The 11,486-nt window shown below is 42.9% G+C and overlaps 1 protein-coding gene across 3 annotated transcripts in view; it reads left to right on the top strand.

Moving 5' to 3' along the window:
- Positions 1-11,486, top strand: part of EPHB1 (EPH receptor B1) — a 430,500-nt gene that overhangs the window by 237,994 nt on the left and 181,020 nt on the right. The gene's annotated exons all lie outside the window — the stretch shown is intronic.

The following is an 11,486-nucleotide window of genomic DNA, read 5'->3' as shown; positions in this document are numbered from 1 at the left end:
TTGGAATTTTATGGGGATTAGTGAGCATCCAGTGTGGAAGGCCTGGAGCCCCTTAGGAAAGGCTCAGCCTGGACTTTATTTAATGAATCCCCTCAGAGGGGATTTTCTTTTGTGTCAAAATATTCCCTGCTGGTAGGGGATGTCTTCCACTGCCTAGGGCCCCTTCCCTGGGTTTCTGTAAACCAGGAGGGGAAGGATGTATCCACTCTGCAACATGTCGTGGTGGGCATGTTGGTTGAATTACTTACAATTATGGAGCCGCAATTAGTTTCCTTCCTTCTCGTCTCTGCCCTGGAAAGAATAGCTCCTGGCCCTCTCGTTCCCCATTCCTCCCCTGGGTACCCAAGGAGTTTACTTGTGTGGCTCAGAACTGCTGGGATGTTGAGAAGCATGAAGTGCCTGGGGAAGCTTCTGCAGCTCACGGAAATGTGAGCTGTGTTTCTGGGTTCTTTGCCTGTGTGAAATGGAGTTTTTCGAATGCAAGTATTCCAACTTGCATGAAGAACCCCTTGGTCTTAGCCTCCCCTCACAGCCCTGAACAACCCACTCCTCTGAAAATGGCAAGGAAGCTCCAGACTGCCAGGTACCATGAGCAGGAAGGTGAAAATTGGAAGCCCAGGATTTGAGACCATGAGGATAGGGTGGCCAGACAAAATGCAGACTTTCCAGTTAAATTCAAATTTCAGATAAGCAGTGAATAACCTTTTAGTATAAGTATGTCCCAAATGGAGTTCTCACAAAGAATGATTTTTCGGTACATGTCCTGTGCCATCTTTGGGATGTACTTACACTAAAAAATGTTACTGAAATTCAGATTCACCTGGGTAGGCATCCTGTATCCTGTTTGCTAAATCTGTAACCCTTCCTGCGGAGCACTGCCTCTCCTGCAGTGGAGGTCGGGTCTTGCACAGTGACCTGACTTTTGCTGCATCTGCAAGGCAGCCTTCACTGGGATGATGGTTCCCTCTCAAGGAGTTCACTTGCACTAACATCAGTGGCCCCAGGTAGGCAAGGTGCGCCTTATTATGCCTTATTATCTGGTCTGTCCAAACAGCAAGTGCATTCTTCAGCTTATCTGGAGAAACCTCATGATTCATTCCCCTAATGCCCTGTCTTTAAGCATAGTAATAGCTCTCCATGCCAAACAGCAAATACTAGACTATTGAATTGGAGATAAAGAAGTTAACTCAGATTTTATTTTCTTGTTTACATGCTACTCTCAATTCAAAAAGAATATAGAATATCTGAGCCCCTAAATATAGTTAGGTACTTTTCTCTCTGATGTTTTAACTGTTAGTAAACCAGGCTCAAGCTTAATCAAGGCTAGAACAGGGCTCTCTCTTGTGTACAAATATCTGTCTCAGAATGTGAAACCCTCCATGAGGCACGTTTATGCCCCTGGGCCTCCCTGGGGCCAAGGTCTGGGATGGAGACTCCTGGCATCAGCTTTCCTCTCTTCCTGCCTCTGCCCCTCCATACCTTCTCCCCTGACCTCCCTTTCTAGGGAGGCATCTGTCACTGTGTCTGGTTTGGGATGCCCTGAGGACTCCCTGTCCTCTACCATGGAAGGTCCTGCTCCATCTCCATCCCAGAAATTCCCAAGATGCATTCCTCTGGTGGAAGTCTTTGGCATCCATGGACATACAGTTGCCTCCAGTGTGGATGGCACCTTGTGGCTGGTTGGACCCTGTACCTCATACTGTTCTCCTTGGGTCTTTTCTTGAGTTACTGCTTGTGGAGGAAGAAGCAGAAGAGAGGCGGAGCTGCACGTTGTCCAAAACCCAGGGGGAGGACAGTAAAGTGGGAGCACTGAGAACAGGGCATGCCGGCTTCCCAGGGAGCCCATGCCAGCCCTGCCCGTCGAGTCTCCTCAGGACTTCACTCTTCCCAGGCTGACATTTGACTGGGGGTAGAGGGTGAAGACTCACCTCAGAGTGAGAAGGACAGTCAGAGACTTTGTGTAATGTATACCCTGAGTAGTGAATTTATCAACAAACGAGTTCTAATTAAAACTGAATTTGTCTCACACTCAAACCACTAATTAAAAAAAAACAACAACGGAGGTCTGATTATATTTGTTGCCTGTATTTGCTGCAGTTCCCCAGGATGTCAAGGGGCAGACAATTCTGTGTATATCGTAAGTATGCTGGGGGACCCTATGGTTTGTGGCAAGCTTGCTGCCGCCATTGGCTCTGTGACAGGTAGAGGGAAAGGGACCCATCTTGCGGCAGAGCTGGGCTGTCCTGGGGGAGAGCAGCTGTGCCTGCATCTGCCCCAAGGGATGGTCCCCGCGGATGCAGGTCAATATCTCGCCCCCGGCGAGCAGCAGGGTAACTTCGGCTCAGCAGTGTGGTCAGCTGTGCCTGAGGGACTGCAGAGCAGAGGCCCTGAGCGCACCGCTTCCTGGTCAGACGGAACCAAGTTCATAATCGCGGTTCTGCTCTCTTATTACTGCTGTTTAATACAGGGCACATCACTTCACCTCTCCGAGTCTTACTTTTCTGGCCTGTAAATGGAGGTAATTATATTTGTTTCATAGGGTTGTTGGAAAGATCAGACAGGATAACATAGGCTGAGGTCTCAACACAGTGTCTTCCCATAGTAAATGTTTAACAAATGGTACCGATTATTATTAGAAAACATATTAATTGGGTCTGTAATGTCGTAACACATTTGGTTGTTTTTAAAATGCTGCCTTTGAAGCTAAATTAAGCTGCTTGCTTAATTCAGCTATATGCTTAGCACATGCATTGCAATAAAGACTATCTTCCCTGAAATGTGTTTCCCCTACATGTTCACCTTTGTGTTTTCTTTTCTTGATGTATTTAATCTCTTGAAACATCTCAGAGACAAGGCTGAGTATGAACAAGATAGGTAGGTATGCAGGAAAAGTTTGAAAAATGCTGAGGAATTTAATGCTCCAGAGGTTCTCAAAGTGTGATCTATGGACCTCCCTAAGGGTTCCTTTTAGGAGGTCTTCAAGGCCAGATCTATCTTGATAATAAAACTTGCATGCCACTTGCCTATTTTTCTGTGTTGATACTTTATTTTTTAAAATGTTTATTTATTTTGAGAGAGAGAGAGAATGGGGAAGGGGCAGAGAGAGAGAGAGAGAGAGAGAGAGAGAGAGAGAGAATCCCAAGCAGGCTCTGCACTGTCAGCTCAGAGCTCAATGTGGGGCTTGATCCCATGAACTGTGAGATCATGACCTGAGCTGAAATCAAGAGTCAGACACTTAACTGACTGAGCCACCTAGGTGCAGGTGCCTCTTACTGGGTTGATGTTTGCATGGATTATGGGTAAAAATTGAATCTACCTGACTGAAACTGGTATTCTTTTTTATTTTTTTAATTTTTTAATGTTTATTCATTTCTAAGAGACAGAGCATGAGCAGAGGAGGAGCAGAGAGAGAGGGAGACATAGAATTTGAAGCAGGCTCCAGGCTCTGAGCTGTCAGCATAGAGCCCGATGTGAGGCTCGAACTCACTGACCGTGAGATCATGACTGAGCTGAAGTCGGATGCCCAACTGACTGAGCCACCCAGGCGCCCCGAAGCTGGTATTCTTAATTCTTGCCAAAGCAAGAATTAAAGCAGTGGTACCAAAGTGTTCTCGCAGTCATTCTCTTCTTTACGAACAATCACTCATAAAAAGAAACCAAACAACCCCTCTCCTAGGAAAAAGCTAGTGTCAGTTTTACTTAAGAATATCCTTGATGGGAATACCTGGGTGGCTCAGTCAGTTGCATGTCCGACTCTTGATTTTGGCTCAGGAATGATCTCAGGGTATGGGATTGAGACCTGTGTCCTCTTTGCAGAGAGTGGAGCCTGCTTAAGATTCTCTCTCTCTGCCCCTCTACCCTGCTCTCTGTCTCTCTGTCTCAAAAAAAAAAAAAAAAAAAAAAAAAAAAGAATTTCCTTGATGAAGCAGTAAAAGTAATTTTTTTAAGTCTTGATCCTTGAATACATGCCCTTTTATCATTCTATGTGACAAAATGGTAAGTTCAAATAAGATACTTCTGCTGCATCCTGAAGTATTATGGTTATCTCAAGGAAAAGCACTCATGATTATTTGAGTTGCAAGCTGAACTAGCCACTTTTCTTTCAAGGAACATCATTTTCAGTTGAGAGAATGTCAGATAAACAAATTATAGCTATTTGGACTTGGATATTTGGCAGATATTGCCTTGAAAATAAAAGAGTGAGCTTACCATTCCAATGAAAACCACTGAAGGTATTGGATGCGAATGATAAAATTTGAGCTTTCAAGTAAAAATCAGAGTTTTAGCAACTTGAGAGCTTCCCATTTTTAAAGAGGAGTATTAATGAATATAGTTTTTTGATACTGTATGATGTAATGTGTCAATATTTGGAAGATCTTCATAACTCATTGTACTGATATTTGCCAAATGGCCAATACATGATGTGAACAAATCAAGCATACATAAAAGTTTCTTTGGAAACTCAAAATAGATGAATGCATTCTAATGCAATGTGAGTGCAAAATTTTCATTGATCAGATTTAAGATTCCATATTACAGCTAAACTTCCTGAGTTTTGGTGTAGTATCAAAGAAGAATATCCTCAATCATCTGAAAAGGCTACAGTAATGACCACCTCTTTTCCTTTTTTCCTTATTTCCCTTTTTTCCTTTTTTTCTTTTATTAATTTTCTTCATATATTGCAATTAAAATGGCATATTACATCATATTAAATTCAGAAGCAGAAGGATCCAGCTGTCTTCAGTTGAGCCAAATATAAAGAGATTTGCAAAAACCATAAGGCACTGCCAGCCTTTTTACCTTTTTTCAAAAATATATTTTTAGAATAAAAATCTGTTATTTGTGTGCACATGCAATGAATTTATTATTGGGGTTCTCAAAAATTTTTAAGAATGTAAAGGGGCCCTGAGACAAAAAAAAATCGACAAATTTATAACAAATGCTTTGTTCTTTCTGAGCAATATCTCTACCTACACTTTATTACAGTTATTGGTGTTGTGTACCTTTCTCCTTCTCTGGACATGTAAACTCATGGAGGAAAGCTTCCCATTTTTGTTTGCATCCCCAGCAGCTAGCACATGGCAGGGCATGGGATAGATGTTTGGTAAATATTTAATGAATTGGGTGATGAATGTTAGATTGTCTCTCCATCTATAACAATGGGGTCTGTTGACCCACAAAGTTACCTGAAATGATGCCAGGTATAACATCAGATTCTACCATACAAGAAACCTGTTTCCCATATATATCTTCCCATTGACAAATGTGTGATTTGAGTAAGTGACTTGATTTCTAGTGTAAAGTGTTAATCCTCTGATTGAGAAAGACAAATTTGTAGGCCCCAGCCCAGACCTACTGCATCAGAAACTCTGGAGATGGGGCCCAGCAATCTGTGGTTTAACAAGCCCTCCAGGTGATTCTGATGCACCCTTGAATTTGAGAAGTTTTAAATCCCTTTTGTTCTTCTGTAAAATGAAGAATAGGGGTGCCTGGGTGGCTCAGTCGGTTAAGCATCCGACTTCGGCTCAGGTCATGATCTCACAGTCCATGAGTTCGAGCCCTGCATCAGGCTCTGTGCTGACAGCTCGGAGCCTGGAGCCTGCTTCGGATTCTGTGTCTCCCTTTCTCTAACCCTCCTCGTGTCTCTCTCTGTCTCAAAAATAAATAAACATTTAAAAAAAAATGAAGAATAAAACTCTTACTCTATAAGGTTGCTGACAGATTACATAATACTCATAAAATGGTTGGCAATGCCTAAGCAGGCTCTCACCAAATGGGACCTATTCTTACTTTATTTTATTTAATTTAAAGGTTATTTATTTTGAGAGACAGAGAGAGAGAGAATGAGTGGGGGGAGGCAGAGAGAGAAGGACAGAGAGATACCCAAGCAGGCTCCATGCTGTCACTGCAGAGCCTGATGGAGGGCTTGAACTCATGAACCATGAGACCATGACCTGAGTTGAAGTCCCATGCTTAACTGACTGAGCCACCCAGGTGCTTCAACCTATACTTACTTTAAAGGACAAGAAAGCCTAGACTATTTTACATCTTACTGAACAACTTCCTTGTCCACAGCCCCAGCCCTTGGCCACATTCTGTGGCCCCAAGCCCAGGATGAGGAGTGTGGTTGGGTTGGAGAGGGAACAGAGATTCCCAGAAAGCTGAGGAAGGACAGTGTGTGGCCAGATCCCTGAACCTTGTTTCCTTTTCCTTCCTGATGAAATAAAGTCTGCTGACCTTTAGCTGCACAGGTTCACTGGTCATACCTCAGTGAGGGACAGCACCCAACAGTTTAGTCAACTTTAGAAAAGGCCCTGATGGAGGGAGAGGGAGGAAGAGAAGTGAGAGCTTCGAGAGAGGTCAAGAGAGGAGAAATGCCGAGCAAATTAGAGCAAGTAACCTTTGCAAATGGCAGCTGGGGAAACAGAAGGTGAGAAACTGTCATTCCAAATTGCACCTTGACAAAGAAAATGAATCAGCGCCTTGGCAGACAGGTGCCTGAGCTTCCCTGTGTCACATTCTGCAGTCTGGCTTATCAGAGGCCCCATTCCTGTGACCCTATTGAAGGTCCATTGGCATCTGCAAGTCTTCTTGTTAATTGGAAATGCATCAAACTGCACAGTCAGCAAAAGCCCATTGAGAATTCAGGGTCTCAGTAGGACTCGCTGACCTATTAACTGCTTCTCTGCCTACAGCTTTTAGTTTATGTACCCAGAGTTCCCTGGAGGCAGTATGCTTCCTCTCCAGTGCATTGAATGATTGATTGACTGATTCATTGATTCATTGATTCATTGATTCATTCATATATTCATTTCTCTGTTCATTTGTTCTTTCTCTCAACAAACATTTATTCACACCCTATGGCAGCTTGTTTTTATTCTAGACCAATGGTTCTCAAACAGGGGCATTTTTTCCCCTTTTCCCCCAGGAGGAAATTTCGCTTTTGGTTGTCAAAAGTGGAGGGTGTATGGGCAAACAGTGGTAGAGATGCTGTTGCTGAACATCCTGCAATGCACAGGACAGCCCCCAACAAGAGAAAATTGTCTGGCCCCAAATGTCAGTAGTGCCACCATTGAGAATACTGCTCTAGATGGAAAATGAGTGTTTGAGGGTTGCTGAGGGAGTGAATTGATGTGGAGCTGGCAGATACCAAACTGTATCAGCAAAGTGAAGAGCCACACAGTGGGGTGATGGCTTTAAGAGAGAGCATGGGGGAACTTGAGATTGTTCTAACAGTTGGTGGAGGACAATGGTGCTAGGGAGGCCAGGTGTGACTGCAGATTGAGGTCTCAGGGGAGCAGGGGAAGGAAGCCATTTTTAGCCTGTCTTTTGTCAAGTCTTAGAAAGTCTCTCCTCTCACTAAGGGCCCATGACCTTAGGTTTGAAGCATGTGTCATGGGGCATAAGGGAGCACCATAGCCAAGTCTTCGCACCTACCACTCTGCCATGGGCAGACTCATGCTGGGATCTAGTCCCATTGGGTGGATAGTGAGACCTCTGTTCTGGGGCCCATGGCCTCCACAGCAGGGCTGAGGGGCCCTTGATTATGGGACTCCTGTGGCTTCTGGTTCTTCCAGCTTTGTAAGGAAGCACGAAGTCAATTCATTCCTGCTTCCTTCCTCTGTGGGCTTGGTTGTTAAGTCCTCAAAATGTGATCAAAGAGGAGTAAGAATTTGGCTGTTCATTCATTAATTCATTGGTCAAATAGTCGTGAACACTAACTTTGTACAAGGCTCTATGTGGGGACAGAGGCATAAGCCATGCCTCCTTCCTATGAGGAATGCAGGGGTCATGGACTAATTTCTAGACCTTTGAACTCTGTTCTGAGTGTTCTTCCTGGTTAGAAACCTGAGATGGGGCAAAAAGTGACTGGGCTCTGAGTCCACAATGTTGCTCTGCTGTGAGCTTCTGATGGTACCCCAGAACAAGCAGCGTGAAGGGCCTTACCCTGGAAGTGAAGCCTTCCTCCCCCTTATCTTTTAATATTCACAGCCAATGTGAGTTTAAGCTCAAGTGCAGTGGGTTTTCTGTTACATGCATTCAAACTTATATAAGAACAAAACAGAAGGAATGATACAGGAATGCACACAAGCTATCATGTATGCATGGAGGTCATGATGGCTGTTGGAGGGGCTTCCTAGGATTATACTGTATGGCTTTTGCCTTATGTCTTGGTTTTATAGCTTACACTTTGAGTTAGATATGACCCCTATGAAGCCATTGAAAATATAATGAGCATCTATAGCCATTGTTAATTCTGTAAAAGAGAAGACACCTTAATCCCCATCCCCCAAAGTGGCAAGGACATAGTAATAAAAGACAGTCCTTTTGATGAAAATAAATTTATCTTTATTAAGACTGCATTTTCATACTTTTGTCATCATGTCACAGCCTAATAATCAACGTAGTAGGCACTGTCCTTCTGGGGCCCTTCCTTTCCACATGGAGGTGAGTGGCCTTTGGTTACTAGGGCATGGTTTCTGCCACATGCAGCTGTGGGTCTCACCTCATTCAGGAGCATCTCCTGAGAGCCTCTGATCTATCCTAGTTTCTGATGGAATAACTCAAGTGTCCACCACCATATCTAAGAATCCTTCTATCCCAGACTTTCTGGGCTCTGTTATCTAATCTTTGAGAATGGCCAAAGGAAGGGCAATAAGAAGGGCAACAAGCTAGATTTGAAGAATCAGTTCATTCTCACCCACCCTTACTCTTGGCCTGGGTCCTTAATCACCTTCTTTTCTTTGCCATGTTTGCTTATTTTTTCTTTGAAAACCTAAAGCAGGACAAAGGCACCAAGGTAGTGATTCTCTAATAATAAACTGCCCCCCAACCTCCTTCCTATCCCTGTGTTAATGACTTAGTTCCTTGGAGGTTTCCCCTTGGAAATTTTGGAATGGCTCAAGCAAGCTGTCATCTTTCGAAATCATTTCTGATCATAGTCTCAAGATTGATTAGCACCTGCTCTCCTATTTTCCCCACCCGCAGGCATCTCTGAGAGCAACATGCTGAAAAGATGACAACAGTAGGGACCTACGTAATTCATAAATGGCTTTGACTGCATGGGTTTTGATGAGGCAATATGGAAAATGATTGCATTAAGCATTGCTATTTATTTACTTGACTTTGTACAGGACAATCAATTTGTTCACGTTCCGTGCCTCCTGTCAGGAAGTTAAACGGCAGAGAAGGCAGGCTGGATGCATTACCTCATTGCTCTAAGAGATGCTGTCACTTCTCAAATCACTTTAGATTGTTTTTAATAACAGCATCTTTCATTCCTGTCCACTGAGGGAGTGGAGAATTCTCTTTTCACGGAAAACAGGACACTGAGGAAGGTGAGGTCTGACCAGGAAAAGATGAGCTCATTTTTTTCTTGGACTATATGAAAATGCTATTTCTGTAGGTCAAATATCAGCAGTTTCATACAGATCAACCTAATAGTTTAGTACAACCCTTTGCCAGAATGCGTGAATCTGTCCTAGGCAGGCAGGAATTGGTCCTGTTTGAGCCTTTAGGAAAAAAACTCCAGATCCTCGCCGAGAGAGCCAGTCAATATTCAGCCTTGGTCATAGCAGACATCAAACTGGGGTTATGTAAAAAGATTGTGGGTATTATGAGGCTGAACTGGACTCATGGAATGGGCCCAACGACAGAATGCATGCCTCTCTGTTGTGTGTTGATTGAATATTTTTGGAAGGTCTAGAAAATTTATCAGAATGATAGCTAGTCTCTGAGTTTGAATAAACTCTGGAAATCAGTCTTCTCACTTGGAGGGAAGGGCTGGTTAGAGAAAGAAAAAGAGAAAACAAATGCTTTTATTTAAGAAGTAAAAACTAGAAGAGAGAAATCACTTAGACATACAGTTGAATTTGAGTTTAGGATCTGCCAACTAGTTCTCTAGGCAAGACCTGTTGTCTCCAAGGACCTGTTTCTTTTCTTTCTTTCTTTGTTTTTTCCTCATTTGTGAAAGTATAAGGTTGGTGTGATGGTTAATTTATTACATCAACTTGGTTAGGCCACAGTATCTGGGTGTTTTGTCAAACATTATTCTAAATGTTTCTGTGAAGGTATTTATTTTTAGATGAGATTCACATTTGAAGCTATAGACTTTGAGTAAAGCAGATTACCCTCTTTAACATGGGTGGACCTCATCCAATCAGTTGAAGAGGGTTTTTTTGTTTGTTCGTTTTTTTGTTTTTTGTTTTTTGTTTTTTCTTAATACTGACATCCCCCAAGGAAGAGGGAGTTATGCCAGCAGACGCCTTCTGTACTTGAGCTACAGCACTTTCCTGGGTCTTTAGCTTGCTGACCTATCTTCCAGATTTTGGTCTTGTCAGACTCTTTAATTGCATAAGCCAAATTCTTAAAATCTCTCTCTCTTTCTACACTCTAACACACACAAACACACTCAGCCTGTTGGTTCTGTTTTTCTGGAGATACACTCTGTTTCTCACCAAACAGTGAATGAGAAAATTTTTATGTTATTCCACTCATTCGTTCAAGACATGAGGCACCTGCTCTGGTCTGACCCGGCACAAGGTACCTTGACACTGATTTAAGCTCCAGGAGACCACACGTGTCCCACTCCCTACTGGCCCTCCAGTTCTCTGCACAGCACCTAGCACAAAATTCATTTCTTGTAGATGATCATTTCTTTTCCATTTCAGCCCTTAAATCCTGGGTCTGTTCCAGAGAGGGGGCTTTACCTGGACCTGGAGCAGGATGGTCTTTCTGGGAGACCTTTCTGGGCGGGTGCTAGGAAGGCTCAGGATGAGAGTGCTATAAGCTGAGCATCTGTTTCCCTCTGCCCTGGAGGGCATCCTGGCATCACACGCAGGTGAAGGAGGGTGAGCATCTCAGAGCATGGCCAGCTGAACTTGCCATTGTTGCAGCCAGGCACCCTGATCATCTGCAGGCAGCCTTGGACTTTGCACAGCACCAACTAGTGTGGATGTTAGCTCGTCGGATCTTCACAGATTTATCATAAAAGATTTACATCGTATACATATTTATCGTTCCTTTTTCCAGATGCAACACAATTTCCACAAACACTGCATATTTATTCCTTATAAACTCAAATTTATTATAGATTCAATTTTCTTCTTCTCTGCATGGGTTTATCTTTCCCTTTCTGTGTGTTTTCCTGATTTTAGAGATGCTTCCTTCCAAAGGCATACATCTGTCCTTATGCTTCCCATGGCCTTATAGCTGCTTATGTCCTACATGATATTTCTCTGGCTCTCAATTTTCCTTATTTTTATTCAAGTAAATTAAGATTTTTTAAAATATGGAATTAACAGATGCCTACTGTCAAAAACTTAAGAAGCTAAACATAATAAAGAAGTAGGCAAAATACTACCCAAATTTCTGTTAATATTTTGGTGTGTTTACTTTATCTTGTAGCCTCTTCTTCGAGTTCATTAGCATTTTGTGCCTAACAATCTAGTCTAAGCATTTTGATATAAAAAATCATGAACCTTATT

The sequence above is a fragment of the Panthera onca genome, chromosome C2, assembly GCF_046562875.1.
Source record: "Panthera onca isolate mPanOnc1 chromosome C2, mPanOnc1 haplotype 2, whole genome shotgun sequence".
Taxonomy (NCBI): Eukaryota; Metazoa; Chordata; class Mammalia; order Carnivora; family Felidae; genus Panthera; species Panthera onca.
This window is presented reverse-complemented; position numbering and strand designations above follow the sequence as displayed.